Source organism: Acinonyx jubatus, chromosome A1 (assembly GCF_027475565.1).
Source record: "Acinonyx jubatus isolate Ajub_Pintada_27869175 chromosome A1, VMU_Ajub_asm_v1.0, whole genome shotgun sequence".
In the NCBI taxonomy this organism is placed as follows: domain Eukaryota; kingdom Metazoa; phylum Chordata; class Mammalia; order Carnivora; family Felidae; genus Acinonyx; species Acinonyx jubatus.
This window is the reverse complement of record NC_069380.1, coordinates 136,072,966-136,090,401: the sequence shown is the minus strand read 5'-3', so window position 1 is coordinate 136,090,401 and position 17,436 is coordinate 136,072,966. Positions and strand designations below refer to the sequence as shown.

At 43.7% G+C, this 17,436-nt stretch overlaps 1 long non-coding RNA gene across 1 annotated transcript in view; it reads left to right on the top strand.

Annotated features, from left to right (window-relative positions):
• The window catches only part of LOC106974813 (uncharacterized), a 95,820-nt gene that overhangs the window by 75,709 nt on the left and 2,675 nt on the right, over positions 1-17,436 (top strand). The window contains exons 8-9 of the long non-coding RNA XR_008299111.1: positions 744-856; positions 7,435-16,574. This is a non-coding gene — a long non-coding RNA (uncharacterized LOC106974813). The remainder of the gene's footprint in view (positions 1-743; positions 857-7,434; positions 16,575-17,436) is intronic.

Here is a 17,436-nt window from a genome sequence, read left to right as displayed (position 1 = left end):
AGAGGGAGAGACAGAATCTGAAACAGGCTCCAGGCTCTGAGTCGTCAGCACAGAGCCCGACGTGGGGCTCGGACTCACTAGCAGTGAGATCATGACCTGAGCTGAAGTCAGACACACAACTGACTCAGCCCCCCAGGTGCCGCCCCCCCCCGCCTTTCTTGTCTTTTTCTACTTCCTTCCACCTTCTAGGATGTAGACATAATGCCATGCTTCAGCAGCCATCTTGGACTATGGGATGACTGAAGAGGAAAGCTGGCTGGTGACTAAAGATGACAGAAAGATAGGAGTCTGGGACACTGATGATAGGGATCTGCCCTATACTACCTACCTTTGGGCTTTTCACATGGAGGAGAGAAATAAACTTACCTTGTTTAAAGTAATGTCATTTGGGGGATTTAGTTATATGAAAACACATCTAATTCTAAAGTGATAGATTATGGCAGGGAAAAATTAATAGAAAAGTCATTTCTCCAGCTATGTTAGCACATTTTGGTCTGTTTGTCCACCTCCTAGAATGAACAGCATTGTCTGAGAACACGTGCCTAAACGTGTTCTCTCACGCTCAGCGAGGTTAAGCAACTTGCCTAAAGTCACCTAGCTAGTAAGTGGCAGAGCTAGCGTTCTAGTTCAACCTAGGCTTTTACTCCTCCCTGCTTTCCCCATCAGGGTTGCATGACTTACTAATTACAAGTCTGCGGACTTTGTTGTTTTTAATCAATAGTATCATCGTGTTTAATACTCAGCAGGCTGTGCATTGGTCAGGTCTGGGCTGAATCCACCCCAAACCCAAGGAGCCTGGAAGAATTTTGGTAACCATGAAGATGCTGTCTCCTCTGGAATCTTCCAGCCTTCATGAGTAAGGCTTTTGTATATCTCTTCTTTACCCAGTCCCCATCTATAATGCTCCCAGTAAATGGTAATAGACTTTGTACAACTGGAGGGAAGAGACTGCTTTGAGGTTCCACAAAAAGTTACCTTTGCTTAGAAGAGTTTAGTAACAGGTGGTTCCTTGGCCACCTTTGTTGGCCTTCTACAACGGTATTTCAAATCAAGCCACTTACTATATCGACCGTGTAGCATGAGGGAGCACTCAATAACGGACATGGCTAATCTTGGAAATGAGATTTGTCAACCCATCAAAATTAAGGACAGGGGAGAAGGAAGCCTCTTTGTTTATTTGGGCCATTCTGGTTCAATGAGTGTGGGTGACAATGAAATTTACTCATGAGAATTTTAAGTCCTGCCCCAGAAACACCAATTAAGTGACAAGCTGTCTGCTTCTCTCTTCATACTGAGAATAGTCTTAACTTATCTTAACATGGGACCCACAGCAGAGCTGTGAGGGCAGTACCAGTTCCTGGAGGGTGGTGGCTCCCTCCCTGGACCACAAGAGCTCTGAGGGCATGTACACCCAGTGCCTGGCTCACTGCATGCCAATACGATGAGCCTCCAAATGTTAGTTGCTTAAAGGGTTGAATGAATTTCTGAGAGCCTACAATGCTAACCGTGACTAATGTTACCTTAATACAATGGTTGTCATGCGGATGAAACCCAATCTTAAAAATACATGAGAAATAGTTATAGAATCCATGTAAAGCTGGGTCCTTCGTGGCTAATCTTAGCACATTGTCACACTTAAAGGAACCAATTAGGTTTCCCTACATGTAACCGTAAAGTCAAAATAATAGTGGCTTAAACAAGATTTAAAACTTTATTTCTCTTTCATTTTAAAGAAATCTAGAGTAGACAATCAGGCAGCATCGTAATAGTCACTAAAGACCAACTTTTTTTTCTATCTTTCTCTTTTTTTTTTTTTTTTAACATTTATTTATTATCAAGAGACAGAGAGAGACAGCATGAGCAGGAGAGGGGCAGTGGGAGGGGGAGACACAGAACCCAAAGCAGGCTCCAGGCTCTGAGCTGTCAGCACAGAGCCCAACGCAGGGCTCAAACTCACAAACCGTGAGATCGTTGGCCTGAGCCGAAGTCGGACGCTCAACCGACTGAGCCACCCAGGCGCCCCTCTCCTCCATCTTTATAATAAGTAGCTTCTTTTCTCAGGGTCACCTCATGGTCCAAGCTGGCTGCTAGATCTTCTGTGATCACATGTAAGTTGTAGTCTTTCAGAAGAGTAAAAAGCAGGAAGTCAGAAAAGGAATTCCCCTATGTATTTTCCACATAGTCTTTCTGGAAGTCCTATCCCAAAACTTCTGCTTACATCCAGTTAGCCAGAACTTAATCATATGCTCATACTTAGCTGCAAAGGAAGCTGGGAAATGTAGTGTTTTAGGAAGACACATGAACAGTCCTTCTTTTCTACCCCTGTAGTGTAGGCCAGCTGTTCTCAACACTTAGGCTCTTGAAAACCTTTTATACCCTTAAAATATACGGAGGAACCCAAAGAATTTTTGATTATGTGATATATATTAGTATATACCATATTAGAAATTAAAATAAGAAAATTAAATATTGTTTATTCATTATAAAATTAGTATATTTTATATCAAATATATTAATGTATTAGTATATTGTATATCAAATCATCACATTGTACACTTTAAAATCTTATCATTTTACTTGTGAATTATATCTCAATAAAGCTAGAAAAAATTTAAAAGCGCTCCAGGGTCTTCAAAAAACTTAAAACATAAAGATAAAAATTACAGGGGCACCTGCCTGGCTCAGTTAGAAGGGCGTGTGACTCAATCTTGGGACCATGAGTTCAAGCCCCACGTTGGGTGTAGAGATTACTTAAATAAATAAATAAACAAATAAATAAACTTTTTAAAAAATTAAAAATAAATTAAAAATTAGTTTAATTTTTACTTTAATTAATTTTAAAATTAAAATAAATAAAAATTATAATTATATACCCTTTATGTGTTAAATAACATATTTTTTCCAAAGTGGAAAAGAAAGGTGAGAAGAATGGTATTTCTTTTCAATTTTGCAAATTTTTATAAAAGTATCCAACTGAACAGAAGACAGCCAGATTCTTGTATCTATTTCTGCATTGAATCTGTTGCAATGTGCTATTTGGGTTGAATTATATGAAGAGAATCTGGTTTCACACAGATGTGTAAGTTGGAAATATAGAAATATTTCTAAAGCTTTTCAGATAATTGTAGATATTATTCTTTGACACGACACCAAAACTCACATGGCCGTTTCTTAAAGGCTAATTGCAATATGGAATCTGAAATCATATCCATGATTATTTTGCAGTCTATCCATGAAAAGCCATTGGTCTATCTAGTGTGTTGAATGTATTTTTTATAGGCACATGATTTTGTAATATCATGTAGTGCTCATGTGGAAAATATTCATTCACTGAGTTATGCCGACCTTTCAAATGTTAACATTTCATTATATAATAGAGTTTAAAATCACATTTTTAAATATTCTTTTATGTTTATTTTTTGAGAGAGAGAGAGGTAGGTCAGGGAGGGGCAGAGAGAGAGAGAGAGAGAGAGAGAGAGGGAGAGAGAGAATCCCAAGCAGGCTCCACCCTGTCAGTGCAGAGCCCGACGTGGGGCTTGAACTCAGGAACTGTGAGATCATGACCTGAGCGGAAACCAAGAGTTGGACGCTTAACAGACTGAGCCACCCAGGTGTCCTTAAAATGACATTTTTAAATACCACTTTGATCTCAAAAATAAAGTACAGTTTTAGGGAAGTTGTCGAACTCGTGATGACAAATAAAATTTTCAGAAATTGTAATTTTCGCTTGAAAGGTTCAATATTATCATTAGCACTAAATGCTGTCAGTTATTTCCCTTGAAGTGACAAACTGACTTTGTTCAGTTTTGAAAGAATATCCGCCAGGTACACAAGTCTAAGTAGCCATGGTGCCTCCTGCCACGGGCCTTTGAGAACCACAGAGTAAGCTGGGAGGTCAGCCAGGGTGTCACTTAAGCACAGGGACCAGAAAGGTGACCCCTGAAGGTGAGCCCCCAGTGACCTCTGAGGGGCCAAATGAGGCAGAGACACGCTCTAGTCTAAACCTGTTCTCTTTGGAGCTTTATAGACAGAGATTTTTGTTTTCCCTTTGCAGTCTCTTGGCCTTCTGAAAAATTCCAAGCATGTTTTCGTGGCTCCTGTTCAGACTGTTGAGGGATCAGGGAGTCCTTCCTGGCTGATGGGGCGATCAGACCAGCCCCAGAGGCCCAGAAGGAAAAGCCTCAGCTGGAATGCAGGAGGGACCAGGAGGGAAAGGGCCCATGGCTGCTGCAGGCGCTGATGTCCTTGCACGGACCCATCCGGAGTGGGAAAGAGTAGGAAGGGGGGCACAGTTAATCGTACAGCTCCTTCTGATGAGGAAATCGGGTAGCTAGAGTTACTCTCAGTTTCATCCCCAAAGGTCCCAAGGTACGTGAATTGCTGCTGTGGTGAGCAGCTTTTCAAGGTGTGGAGGCAGAGGCTGGGTTGAGAAAACTATCAAAGAAAGAACCTGTGGAATCTGACCCATGACTCTCTGTGTGCCGTTGTTCCATTGACATTGGTCACTGTTTACCTAACATTGAACATTAGCCAGCAGAGGACTTTAGCAACAACATATATGTGTGAAACATCTTTCCCACACAGGGTGAGTGACGGACAATGGAACACTCTGTTCTCTCTCCCGAGACCTTATGTGTGTATGTCCATGTAAAAGTGTTATTCATATCACAGTATAAACATACCACATTTGCATCTATGTGCCTTGTGTGTATATCTGTTGCATATATAAGCAGCGGTGGCAATGAAAATTATTTACTCTAGGACTCAAGAAGATGCTGTTAACAGTAAAAGTACATGGGGAAAGATCATTTCCTTCTCTTCTTCCTCTTTCTAAAAATGATTTTGTAAACAGATAGTAAATGAGCATGGTAAAAAAAAAAATCCATTAGGGGCACCTGGGTGGCTTTGTCGGTTGAGCGTCCAACTTTGGCTCAGGTCATGATCTCGCGGCTCGTGGGTTCTGTGCTGACAGCTCAGAGCCTGGAATCTGCTTCAGATTCTGTGTCTCCCTCTCTCTCTCTCTGCCCCTCCCCTGCTCATGCTCTGTCTCTCTCTCTCTCTCTCTCTCTCTCTCTCTCTCTCTCTCAAAATAAATAAACATTTTTAAAAAATCCATTGATTAGCATGGACTAAAGTGAAAAATGACCTTCCCATCCTCTGCTCCAGAAACGATTATTACCAGTCCTTATGTATTCATTAAGACATATTAAATCTATTTTAAAAACTGTAGGGACGCCTGGGTGGCTCAGTCGGTTAAGCGGCCGACTTCACCTCAGGTCATGATCTCACGGTCTGTGAGTTCGAGCCCCGCGTCGGGCTCTGTGCTGACGGCTCAGAGCCTGGAGCCCGTTTCAGATTCTGTGTCTCCCTCTTTCTCTGACCCTCCCCCGTTCATGCTCTGTCTCTCTCTGTCCCAAAAATAAATAAATTAAAAAAAAATTTTTTTTAAAAACTGTACACATACACACATTCCATCTTTTAAAATTTTATTTTTTTAAACTAATAAATTGGAAGATTCAAAGAGGAAAATCTCTGACTTCTTACACAAGCTTCACTTTCAGCCCGTTGTGTGTAGACATATTTGTGTGTATGATTTACACACGTGTAGGTTTTGTGCTGGAGGACAAATTCTTTGTTCCAGAAGAAAACTTCTGGAACCCAGAAAACTGATTTCCTTCCCAGTTCATCTGGTTATTAATCTTCTTAAAAGCTCAAGGCAAATAAAATTCCCCTATCTGAGACCTTTGTGGTATCCCAAAGGCAGGTGAGAATCATTCCCATGGAGTTGTCTTCACTTTCTGATTTGTCATCAGTTCTTAAGAGCAATCCAGTAACGGTTTATTTAGTACGGCTCGCTGTTGATTTTATAACCAACTGCTGACTGCCTGGGACATAAAACTCTTGATGATTTACTAGTAGTAAATGGGCAAGAAATCCATAAATCACATTCTATAAGAGGGTATAGGTGAACACACACACACACACACACACTTATCCACCTTCAGAGGAAGAGTTGTAGGCATGTCCAGAAAATATATTCATTTTTAACTTGAGGAGAATTGGGAACTCACTGGTGAGAGGTCCACAATCAATGACCTCTGCGAGTTAAATTGTACCAGGTAATATTTTAATGTTCAGCAAGAGGTTTTGCCAATTATTTCTTAAAGAGAGACTCTGGTTTCCACTTCTGAGATGTTCCAAGGAGTTTTTATGATTTCTGAAGGGAAGAACTTTTTTTTCCTAAAAGATTTTGCCTAACAAGTCAAAACTGCTAAAGGTTGCCAGAATTTTCAGATACTCTTGAAAATATTCAGCAACTCATAATTATCAACTAAACATTCACTTAAAGATCGCTTTGTGTTTTCGTGTGTGTATTTTTTCTAGGCCTATGTTTAGAAAAAATCTCTAATAATGTGCAAAAATTAGAAGAAATAAGTTTGTTCTTCCAGGGAAGTCTTAGAGTTTCAGGGAAGTGACAAAGGAGGAGATATAAAGTGAAAAATCTTGAAAAACATTTTTGGTTGGAAAGTGAGATTTAATAAATATGAATCTGCTACTATGAACAATTTTCTGGTTGTCTGCCTTCCAAAATACAGTATAAGGTAACTAGAAACTTAGGATGCATTTAGCAAAAAGCTAATCTCATTTGGTTTTTGAATGAAGCAAAATGAAGAGGTAAAAATAAAATAGAGAAGATTGGGAATAAGTTGAACAGTGATTTAGATATTTGATGACCTTAAGGAAGTGTACATTTTTTAGGTGTAATCATGGCATGACTCTTTTTTTTGATTCTTTACCTTTTAAAGACACACAATGAAATATTTTTAAGATGATGTGATTTACTTTTTAAAAATCCAGTTGGGGGTGCCTGGGTGGCTCAGTCAGTTAAGCATCGGACTCTTGATTTTGGCTCAGGTCATGGTCCCAGGATCATGGGATCAAGCCCTGCACTGAACATGGAGCCTATTTAAGATTTTCTCTCTCTTTCTCTCCCTCTCCCTCTACCCCTCCACACCTCACACTCTTCCTCTGTCAGTCAATCAATCAATCAATAAAATATCCAGTTGGGTTATACAACTGCCAAATCATTATATTGTACACCTGAAACTAACATAATGTTAGATGTCAGTTATACCTCAATTAAAAAAAAATCTTTACAAAATAAAATAAAAAGATGAAAAACCCTGAAAAAAAATAATAAAAATCCAGGTGGGGGATCGTGGGTGGGGGTATCAATGAAACAACCTCAGCCATGAGTTTTGAGGTTGGGTAATGGATGACCCCGCAGGGTTTCATGTACTATTCTCTCTACCCTTGTAGTTGTTTGAAATTTTTCACAATGTAGAAAACAGCAGAACAGCTAAGTTGAAGTGGTCATGTATTAGCCATTTGGAAAGCTCTTCATTTATTTATTTCATATTTGTTACTCAACAGGAGCCGGGTGTTGGTTGTGCAGAGGGCTCTGCATGAGGCCTTTCGTGAATACCAAGTGGTGTGAGTTGCATTCTGCAGACAGCACCCTGGTTATCTTGATGGGCAGGGACACTACTGAGAACTAGGTGGGAAGCTTTCTTTGTTGATAAAAGGAGTCTACCTGACAACGGTTACTGGTTACTACGAGGAGCTTCTGTTTGGGGGAGAAACATCAGCCGCCTGGGGTGCAGGGTTTCAGCCAGCCCTGCTCCAGGGATCCAACAGTAAACAAGGCCCATGAGGCGCTCCAGAGGTCAGAAGCTGAAAACAGACACCCACAGCCAGCTCTTCACAAACAAGAGTCTTTATTTTTATGATGTACCCCGCCCTCTGTCAAAAAAAAAAAAAAAAAAGTGGGGAGAGCATTATTTAAATGGCTGGTTTTGTAGCAAAGAGCTTGAAACTCAGATCGGTGCCCGGCACAGTGGAGCCAAAGGGAAAGGATTGATTGATCGCAGGCTCTGGGAAGCCCTCCACCTCTGCAGGACCCCTCCCTCTGGAGTTCTGTAGAAGGGAGGAAACACACACCCAGATTGCACAAGAGATCCAGTCCTTGGTTGGCCCAAATGGATCAAGAAGAAGTCCCAGGAGCTCTGTGAAAGCTTCTTCCCCTTGGTGGCTGGGCCTCACTTCACAGGCCTAGATAATCCCTCTCCTGCCCTGTCAAGATCCTGAGGTGTTATCAGTCTCTCCAGCCAAAAGGCCCAGCCCAAGTCGGCTCCCAGGAGAAGTTTCCACACAACATTACATTCTTCAGAAACCTGTCTCCTTTGATTAACAAGACCTTTTAGCTTTCTTTTGAATTCTATATAGATGGCCAGAACGCACCCACACACAGTGTCCCGCTAACGGCTGAGGGTGGAGAAGTGTCTCCTGGTGTTGGGGTAACCTAGATCTGAGCTTTGCCAGCAAAGTCAGTGTTACACCCTATGTGACACGGGGTTTACCCTAACCAGTAAGTGTTCAGAATCATTATCACAGCTCCCTCTTCATTAAGAGCATTCAATGGCTTTCCAGTTGCTCTGCCGACACAGACTAAAATGGCTGACAAGGCTGACAAGGCCCTAAAGGTTCTGGCCTGGGCACTGAAACTTTGAGCACGTTCCCAAAGCCAGGGCCACTTTGCACACTGATAATCTCAGGGTGGATAGCACAGCAGGGGCCGGACAGACTCTGATTCACTAGCCCCACATCACAGTCCTCCATTCATCCCTCATAAGATACTGACAGAAAGAATGATAAGAGGCAAATATCCGGATGACAAACTAAAAACTCTTCCAGTCAAAGAGACCGAGCACAGACTCAGTGTTGGAATCCAAAAGCCATTCAGTGGGCTTTCTATCATGCTGGCAGCTGCAACCCCCAAGTGAAGACAGAGACCATGGTGTCTTGAAGCAAGAGAGCAGGTGGATGTAATTCTCGGGTAGCAGAAGGCCCCTCTATTTGGTGCCCTGCAGTAGCAGAGGAATACTGTTTACACAGCCTGTAAGGTGCCCCCTTAATACTGCCTCCCGCTTAGGGGGGATTGCCAGGCATCTCCCTCCTTCTCTTTGACTGGGTATCAGCTACTGTTCCCTCAGCTACCAGGACAGTCCTCAGAGGTCAAGAGACATCAGTCACAAAGCTTTCCTGTGTGAACAGTGCTCCCTGGGGTTCTGCAAGGCAGGGGCCTTGACTTCACTTCCTGAAGCAAGCCCTCCTGATCCTCCTGACCGGTCCAGAGCTATGAGACCCCTCCTGGATGTCAGAGAGTAGTTGATCAGATCTGTCTCCCCTCCTAGACTAGAAGCTCTGCTCTTCTGTTGGTGGGCTTTCTCACTGTTCTATCCCCACTTGGCCCATGTCCTACCAGGGAGTAGAAGTTGAATGAACAAGTTCGCATTTTCCCACCCCCTGACTATTCCAGGCCTGCCGCCCACCTCGAGCTCCTGACACTCTGATGCACAGTCTTCGGAGGCATCGATGACCTCTGTGTTGGCACTTTTTCTCTTTCTTGGAACAGGGATGGTGCTGAGTAATTTTGTTGCCTGGAGCTAAAAACTCCCCAAGGCCACTTCCCTGCGTGTGGGACTCGTGGCATCACTGAGATAAATCGGCTTTCCTGCCTGGCCTGCTTCTACACATGGACACCCTTTCCAAACATCTTTTTGTGATTTGACCTTCCCTTGATGCTCATTATAACTGAAATCCAGGAATATAGAGCTGTGGGATGGGGGAGGATGAGCAGAGCAAGGGGTGAGGGAAGCAGGCGCGCAGGGCTCCAAGTGTCATTGCCAGTAGGCATGCCACAGGTGATGTTCAGCTGTGTCCCTGTCCCCAGACTTCCTCCCCAGAACCAGTGGCTCTCAGTTAGGAATCCAATATTTCATGACTATTGTTTCTGTAAACAGAATCACATTTTTCCATTACTTTCTATCATCACACATCAAAATAAATTCTCATATAAAAAGGTTTTGTTCCTAAGATATAATACAGATCACAATAATAATAAACCAAGCATATTTTAATCATGGCCTTGGAAAATGAGATGTTTTTGATAAAAATTAGTAAAAATCATGAACATGGTACCAAAACGTTAAGGAATTGCTGAATCCTGTCTTCCTCTGGGATGAGCCTCCCTTATCTCGAGTGACAGGAAAATATTTTCTTTTAAAACTCAATGGTCGTAACTGTCTCTTCTAAAGTCTTCGATCCGTGGTGGTGGTTTATTACCCAGTTCAGATTCAGGGAGATTAAGGCCACCAACTTCTTTTATATAGAAGATGAGCTTCTGTTGACCATAAAGATTGTTTCCATGATCCATGATTTTCCGGGTATGGACACGAGGCTCTATTTTGTCTAATTGAGCAGAACTCATCAACAGGTGCTTATAGAAGCACCCATGTTCTGTTGGTCCCTGGGCCCAGGTGGCTTGCGTCCAGCAGAGATCCTAGCCTGGGTGGACACATCAAGCTTTATCCTTGCCAGTAGTCCTTGTGACCCAGTGATAACTTAAGGATTTATTGACATCATTATCCTATTATTATTTATTTTGTATGGTTATTATTTTATTTTGTAGCCAGCTACCTAATACTTTTTGAACAGGAGACGTTATTTTACTTTATTCAGCTGTTAAAATGTTTTGCAGCCGTTAAGATACCCAGAGCCCTCAGGGGACGCCGGATGGCAACCGAGTTGTTTGGGGATCTGCAAACCCCCTTTGAGGGGCTGAGAACCGGCACTGGGAAATCTCCAGGTGAGCCTATTTTCTCTTGCCCACCTGCTACCCAACCCCCACTCTCACTTCCATGGATACTTCCAGAGTCCCAGCAGCCGTGATGTTTCCCTTGGCTGCTGGAGCTAAAATTGAGACACCAGTGCCTCCCTGGCAAGGGGTGGGTTGTGGACAAAGAAATAAAATTTCTGCCCATGAACCATGTGCGGGAATGTCCAGCTGTACCAGAAGGAAATATCCCCCCACCCCGGGCCTAATTTTTACCAATCTGAGACATGTTGGTTCCCATTTCCCCTCCCACTGCACCCCCTTGAACGGTCTCCATCAGGCTGCCTAGGCTGTCCTACTGTCTAGACTCTGAAAGTCACGGCATCCGACACCTCATTCGTCAGCAACAATGACTTAAATGCTGTTCCCTCATCATCATGGTCTAGCGAGGAAGGGAGTATATTTCCTCATAGGGAGGAGGAGAGAAGCAGGTGGAGTCCTCTTCTCCCAGCTGTGTCTCTTCCAGCTGGTCAGCATCAGGGCCGGACCTGGCAGTGGGAGCAGAAAACACAGACCCGTTACAGCCCACGACGCGTGTCTCAAAGCCGACGCCGCCACCCTGGGAAGAGGCCACACAGACCTTCGCATTCTCCCGACACCCTCCTTCTAGACCGGACAAAGTCACGGGCTGTGACTGTGACACCCGCAAGGGGACCGTCCCCCCTCCACACCACGTACCTGTCATTTCCACCAGCCACAATCGAAGAGTAGTCTTGCTCTCCAATAAACGTGGCGTTGTCTGGAGGGTAGATGGTGTAGTACTGAGGAGGACTTGGCGTGGCCGTCACCACCCCTCCAGGTGGTATGAGACCACAGGGGTTCACCACTGGCTGCAGGTAGGCGGCGTTGATCCCAAGGGGCTCTTGAGAGCCATAGGGAGGAGGGATATATTGCACCACAGTGGCCCCATGGAAGGTGATGGGCTGGTTGATACCAGTGAAAACAAATGATTGTCCTCCCGCCGTCTGCTCCGAATCCAGAGCCCTTTCCTCACTTTCTTTGCACACCTGGCAGGAGAGCATTTTGAACTTGCACACAGCAATCAGGATGAATGTCACTCCGACCGATAGCAGGATGGGCCCAAGGAGCTGGGTCCATTCAAAGTGAGAGACACCTTGGTATTTGATCCAGCCCATGATGGTGAACGTGATCCCCACTAGTCCCAGGAAGATGCCTGAGAAGAGCAAGGTGGCCCCTGCCTTGTCATCATCGGACACCTGGATGTCAGCGGTACTGGGTGTGTAAGGAGTGACCGAAAACACGTTGAGAGGGAAGTCGTCCAAGCGGCTGCCGCCCTGCTCCATCGTCCGCACGCAATCACCCCGCTTCCCAGAGGGGAAAGGGATTATGAGAGCTCCTCAGAGCACAGCAAAGCAATCACAGCCTCCGATTAGTTATGGAAGAACTTTGGGCCCTGTGGTTAACAGAGTATAACAGGCAGAGGCCTGAACTTTGTTTAGACGAGTAAAGGTCTGAGAAATGAAGCTTGAAGTTTTCTTATACATTGTCCGCGATTGGCGGGCCTTTGTTTTACAATTCAATGACAAGCCCTTTCTCATTCACATTCATTCATTCATTCATTCATGAATTCAAAAAGTGTTTGAGCCTGTCCTTTTGTGCCACGAGGTGCTTTTCTAGATGCTAAAGGAACCGCTCCCGGGCCCTGTTTGCATCCTGCCAAAACCAGGATTCTAGAAATGGCAGAGGGACCTCCGGGGCCTCTGGCAGAACAGGGGCCCTTGATGTACCCATCGCATGCTCAAACACCTAACCCGCTTTTCCTGCTGGGTCAACTCACTGGAAGGGAACAGACACACATTTCTTGACTGTGTCGTCCTTCCCACGTCAGGGGGCTTGACCTGTGATGACCCTTAACCACCCACAGCCCTCACCGAGCTCTTAGGCGCTGCTGTCTTCTGGTCAGCCCATATGCCTTTTGCTTTCAGCCTTGGGGAACAGTTCCAACCAGGGGTGAGGAAGGACCCCCTAGGAAACCTTCCTATGCACCACATCAGTGGCAAAAGTTGAATGAGCGTCAGGTATGACCTGGCATCTAGGGGACACCTGCTGCAGACCCTCCGTCTGTGGTGGCAGCACGGTCCCTGGTCTCCAAGGTGAAGTCAACACCGGCTCTTTTTTTAAAGGGAACATTTTTTTTTTTATTAATTTTTTTTGAGGGGAGGGGTAGAAGGAGAGAGAGAATCTCAAGCAGGCTCCATGTTCGGTGGCTTTTTAAGCCTGCTGTGTTTGCAACCAAACTCAAGCTAATTCAGAGAAGAAAGCTTGACCTTTAATGACATTATCGGTCATTCATGATTGCAGAACTCGAAAGCGGCCCCATAAATTTGTTTCTCCACAGAATAGTAACTGTAATCCCTTTCCTTTCCTGGACAGGCCTTACCCAAACAGATGTGTCTCTTCAGTGGTCAAATATTATATTAGCTCCCTTTCCCATTAATAAGCAGAGGTCTGGGAAAAGAGTTGCCCTCTTGCCCTAGACAAGGCTTCCAAACTTTCCTAATGATACAAATCACCAGGGCCACTTTCTTTAAGGGCAAACTCTAAGTTCCTAACTCAGACCAACAGAATCAAAACTTCCAAGGAAGTGTGAATGCCCCGAGTGGCTTTTATCATCGGAATCTTTGTTAACCTACTCCAAGTTAATCCCAAGTGCTGCTGGAAGACCAGTGGACTTTGTTTCCCACCAAAAACGCCTCCCCTCTGCTACAGGACAAGGCCTGTAATCTCTAACTTCATTTCCAGCTGGGAAAGCAAGCAGGTGACCCCCCTCGGATATCTTCCCAGATGTGTCCTTAAGCAGCCAGATGGGCTGGTGGTGCATTTGAAGCCCTCTGCCGCTTTTCCCACTGAGCTAGATCAAAGACCCAGAGAAGCCAGCTTTTCTCTCTAATCATAAAAATTCTGATCAGCTAGCCTGACATTCTTTTCATGCTCTTAATCCCTGAGTTAACAGTTGAAACAGTCCTTGGCATTTAGAAAAAGCTAGGCTTTCAAAATTCTTCTTCTAAATCACTCAGTTTATATTTTTCATTTGTCTGTAGCTATGTCCACTTGCAGCTAAGAGAGTAACTGGGAACACTGAAGGAGCAGGGTGGAGGGATCGCCTTTATGAAAATATCCCATGAGAGCAAAACTGGAATGACTTTCACAGCAGACAGTCCAGGGAATTCTCTTGTTACACTCTCAAGGTCACCTTGATTTAGCTTCTCCCTCCAAAAGCACAAACTCTGTGTATATGGTAAATAACAATTAAAAAACAAAACAAAACAAACCCCTAACAAACTGAATTCAACAGCATATTAAAATGATTATGTGCTATGACAACCAAGTGGGATTTATTCTTGGAATGCAAGGATAGTTCAACATTCAAAAGCCAATCAATGTAATACATGAACAGAATGAAGGGGGAGGCGGGGAACCCAGTGCTTATATCCGAAAAAAAAGTGTTAGGGTTCATTGAACATATTATGGACCAGGCATGATTCTGGATATTTAATATGCATGGTATCATTTCACCCTTTTAACAACCAGGTTATAGTCAATCAAGAAAATGATGCTGAGCTCCAGGGCCTGGGGTCACTTGCATATTTGACCACTGCAGCTTCATGGCAGCGGGGCCCTGGACACCCACGACCACAAAATAACATCTGACTCTGCTTTTCCCTCTAAAGTCATTTTGACTTTAGTCATTTCTTAGTTTAGATCCTACTTAATTAATGATGTGCTTAATTTAATTCTTATATATACATGATTTGCATATGTAGATAACGTCTAGAATTATGTATGGTGTTACGTTTACATTTGAGTAGATTGCCTGTTATTTCAGCCATTAATGTATTTCAGCATGGAAAGAGACATTTAAAACAATAAGATTATTTTAGGATGAGAAAAGAAAAGAACGCTATGCTGGTAATTAAGCTCCAAACCATCCTTAGGTACTCTGCTTTAGCGAAGACTCTACCAAGGAGATTTTTCCTTTGCCAGGTGGCTCCATGTTAGGCTCTGCCCATAGGGCGCACTGGAGGGAGACTGCAAGAGAAAGAAATTACTATTTCCTGTTTTGCTTGCTGTTACTGTCAGTAGATTTCATCATTCTGGCTGTGACAGTTCCAATTTCTAGGCGTCCCCCTGCAACACACCCAGACCAGCCTCACGGTGCCCCTTCAAAAATACCGGCAATGTATTGTATATTTGCAAGGTGCCAAGAGAGTACATCTTAAAAGTTCTCATCACAAGAAAAATTATGTAACTATCCATGGTGATGGATAGTAACTATGTGGTATATGTGAAACTAATACAATGCATGTTGATTTAAAAAAAAAAATGACCAGCACCAGCCAGACAGTGCTTCCTCCCCAGAGGTTTTTGGTTGTTGGTTTCGTTTACTAGATCACTGGTTTATTATGAAAGGATATAACACAGGAACAGGCAGATGGTATGGGGAAAGGGCGGAGCTTCCATGCTCTCTCCCTCCAAATCTCCATGTGCTCACAATCCTGGATATGAGCACACATGTGAACCTCTCCAGAGGTTCTTGGCCCAAGATCGTCAGATGCCAGCACTAGCTAAGCGCCATTTTCTACTCAGAAAGCTGGGTCCCAATTCCATGGGGTCTCTTCTCCAAGCTTCTGCGTTGTAATATAATTCCAGCCTCTTCCCTTTGCCCCCCAACCTGCTACTACCTGAGTTACGTCAGTGCTCACTTTGTGCTTTTTCAGTCCCCCAATATCTGTTGAATTTCCTATATTAAATCTTTCTATTAAAATAGCTGGTAAAGTTTCTGTTCCCCTAACTGGATCCTGACTGGTACATAATATTAATAGTGGGGTTAGGAAACAGACCTACAAAAATGGGATTATGGGGTTGGTTTGGTCATTTCTTGGCCTCAAAGATAGTGCTGAGCTCCTTGTCAATGAAGAATGGGATGTTAGTAACCTATGGCATGCAGTAATATCAAAACTAATCAAAGCATCACTTGTAGTAGGCTGTGAGGAAGTTCCCGGTGAAGAAAGTGATGTAAAGACCAAGTGGCTGCTACATTTAACCACGGTGGTAGCAACAATGGACTGTGAGGTCTGTGGGAGTAGGGTGGCTGCATTGGGGTGCCCTAGAATAGTTAAATAGAACATTAACGAGCTCAAGGCTTTAAACTCTCAGCTCAAGTAATGGTCAGGAAACCAAAGAGCTTCTACGGTGGCCCTAAAAGAATGTCTTTTCTATTTTTCTAGTACCTGCAGGGCTGACCTCCCTAAAAATCAAACACACAACTCAAATATGCAGGTTACATAATTACGACAAAAGTTTAATTTGAAGCCTCATCAAGTATGTCATATGCAAGGTCAGGGGCTTGTGAAGGATTGGGCTCCTGAGATTTAGAAGGAGGACACCCATGGAAACTCAGATGAAGTTGATAATCTTGAGCCCCCAAGTCATTCTGAGCCATCCTTGTTAGCGGAAGCAACTGTGTCCTCTTACTCTTTTTGGAGACACTGTGGTAACCTCAACTGAAGTAGCAAACGATGCCTCGTTTCCTCAAAATTCCTGCTAACCACCCCTCGTTGCCTCTGAACATAATGGATCAGTTTTCAGCACACTCTAGGGAAGTGGTACAAGGTTCTGACACAGGAGAAAAGATCTTACAGTCTCTGTGATCGAGGAAGTCTCTCCCTTCAATTTTAAAATTTGATTTTCATTGCAGTGACATTATGTGCAATGAAAACATCCAACTTCCACCTTGCAGCTGTTCAAGAATATTTAGCATTGAAACTTGACAAATACTTGGTGACTAAGCCAACTTTGTGAGCTTTTTGTCATTAAGGTGAGCGATTCATTCATTCATTTTATACAAAATTTGACCCTTTGTAGGATATTTCTTATTCAATGACTAAAAATAAGAATAACTCATAAAGCAGTGGTTCTCAAAGCATGATCTCCAGATCACCAGCATCTAGCAGCTTGTTAGATGTTAGCAGCATCTAACCCCCTAGAAATGTGAATTCTTGGGGGTGCCTGGGTGGCTCAGTTGGTTAGGCAACTGACTCTTGATCTCAGCTCAGGTCTTTTTTTTTTTAATTTTTATTTTAGTGTTTTTTTTTTTTTTTTTTTTTTTGACAGAGAGAGAGAAAGAGAGATGGAGAGAATGCATAAGCAGTGGAGAGGAGCAGAGGGAGAGGGAGAGAATCTTGAGCGGGCTCCATGCTTAGTGCAGAGCCTGACTTGGGGCTCTGTCCCACAAGCATGAGATCATGACCTGAGCCGAAATCAGGAGTCGGATGCTTAACCGATTGAGTCACGCAGATGCCCCCCGCCTCAGGATCCCATCTTATCGAAAATTTCTGTGTCAGTTATTATCCGAGTACCTGGGACATGTCCTCACAGACAACATTATAAACCCAAGCTGTCCCCCTATGGGTTACCCTCACTCTTCCCCTTGCTCTCCACTTGCAGCAGCTGTGGGATTAAACGAACCAGAGGCAAAATGACTTTCCTTAAATGCAGTTACAATAAAAAAAAAAAAAAAGTAAAAAGGGGCACCTGGGTGGCTCAGTTGGTTGAGTGTCCAACTTCCGCTCAGGTCATGATCTTCAGTTCGTGAGTTCGAGTCCCACATCAGGCTCCGGCTTGGAGCCTGGAGCCTGCTTCGGATTCTATGTCTCCCTCTCTCTCTCTCTACCCCCCAC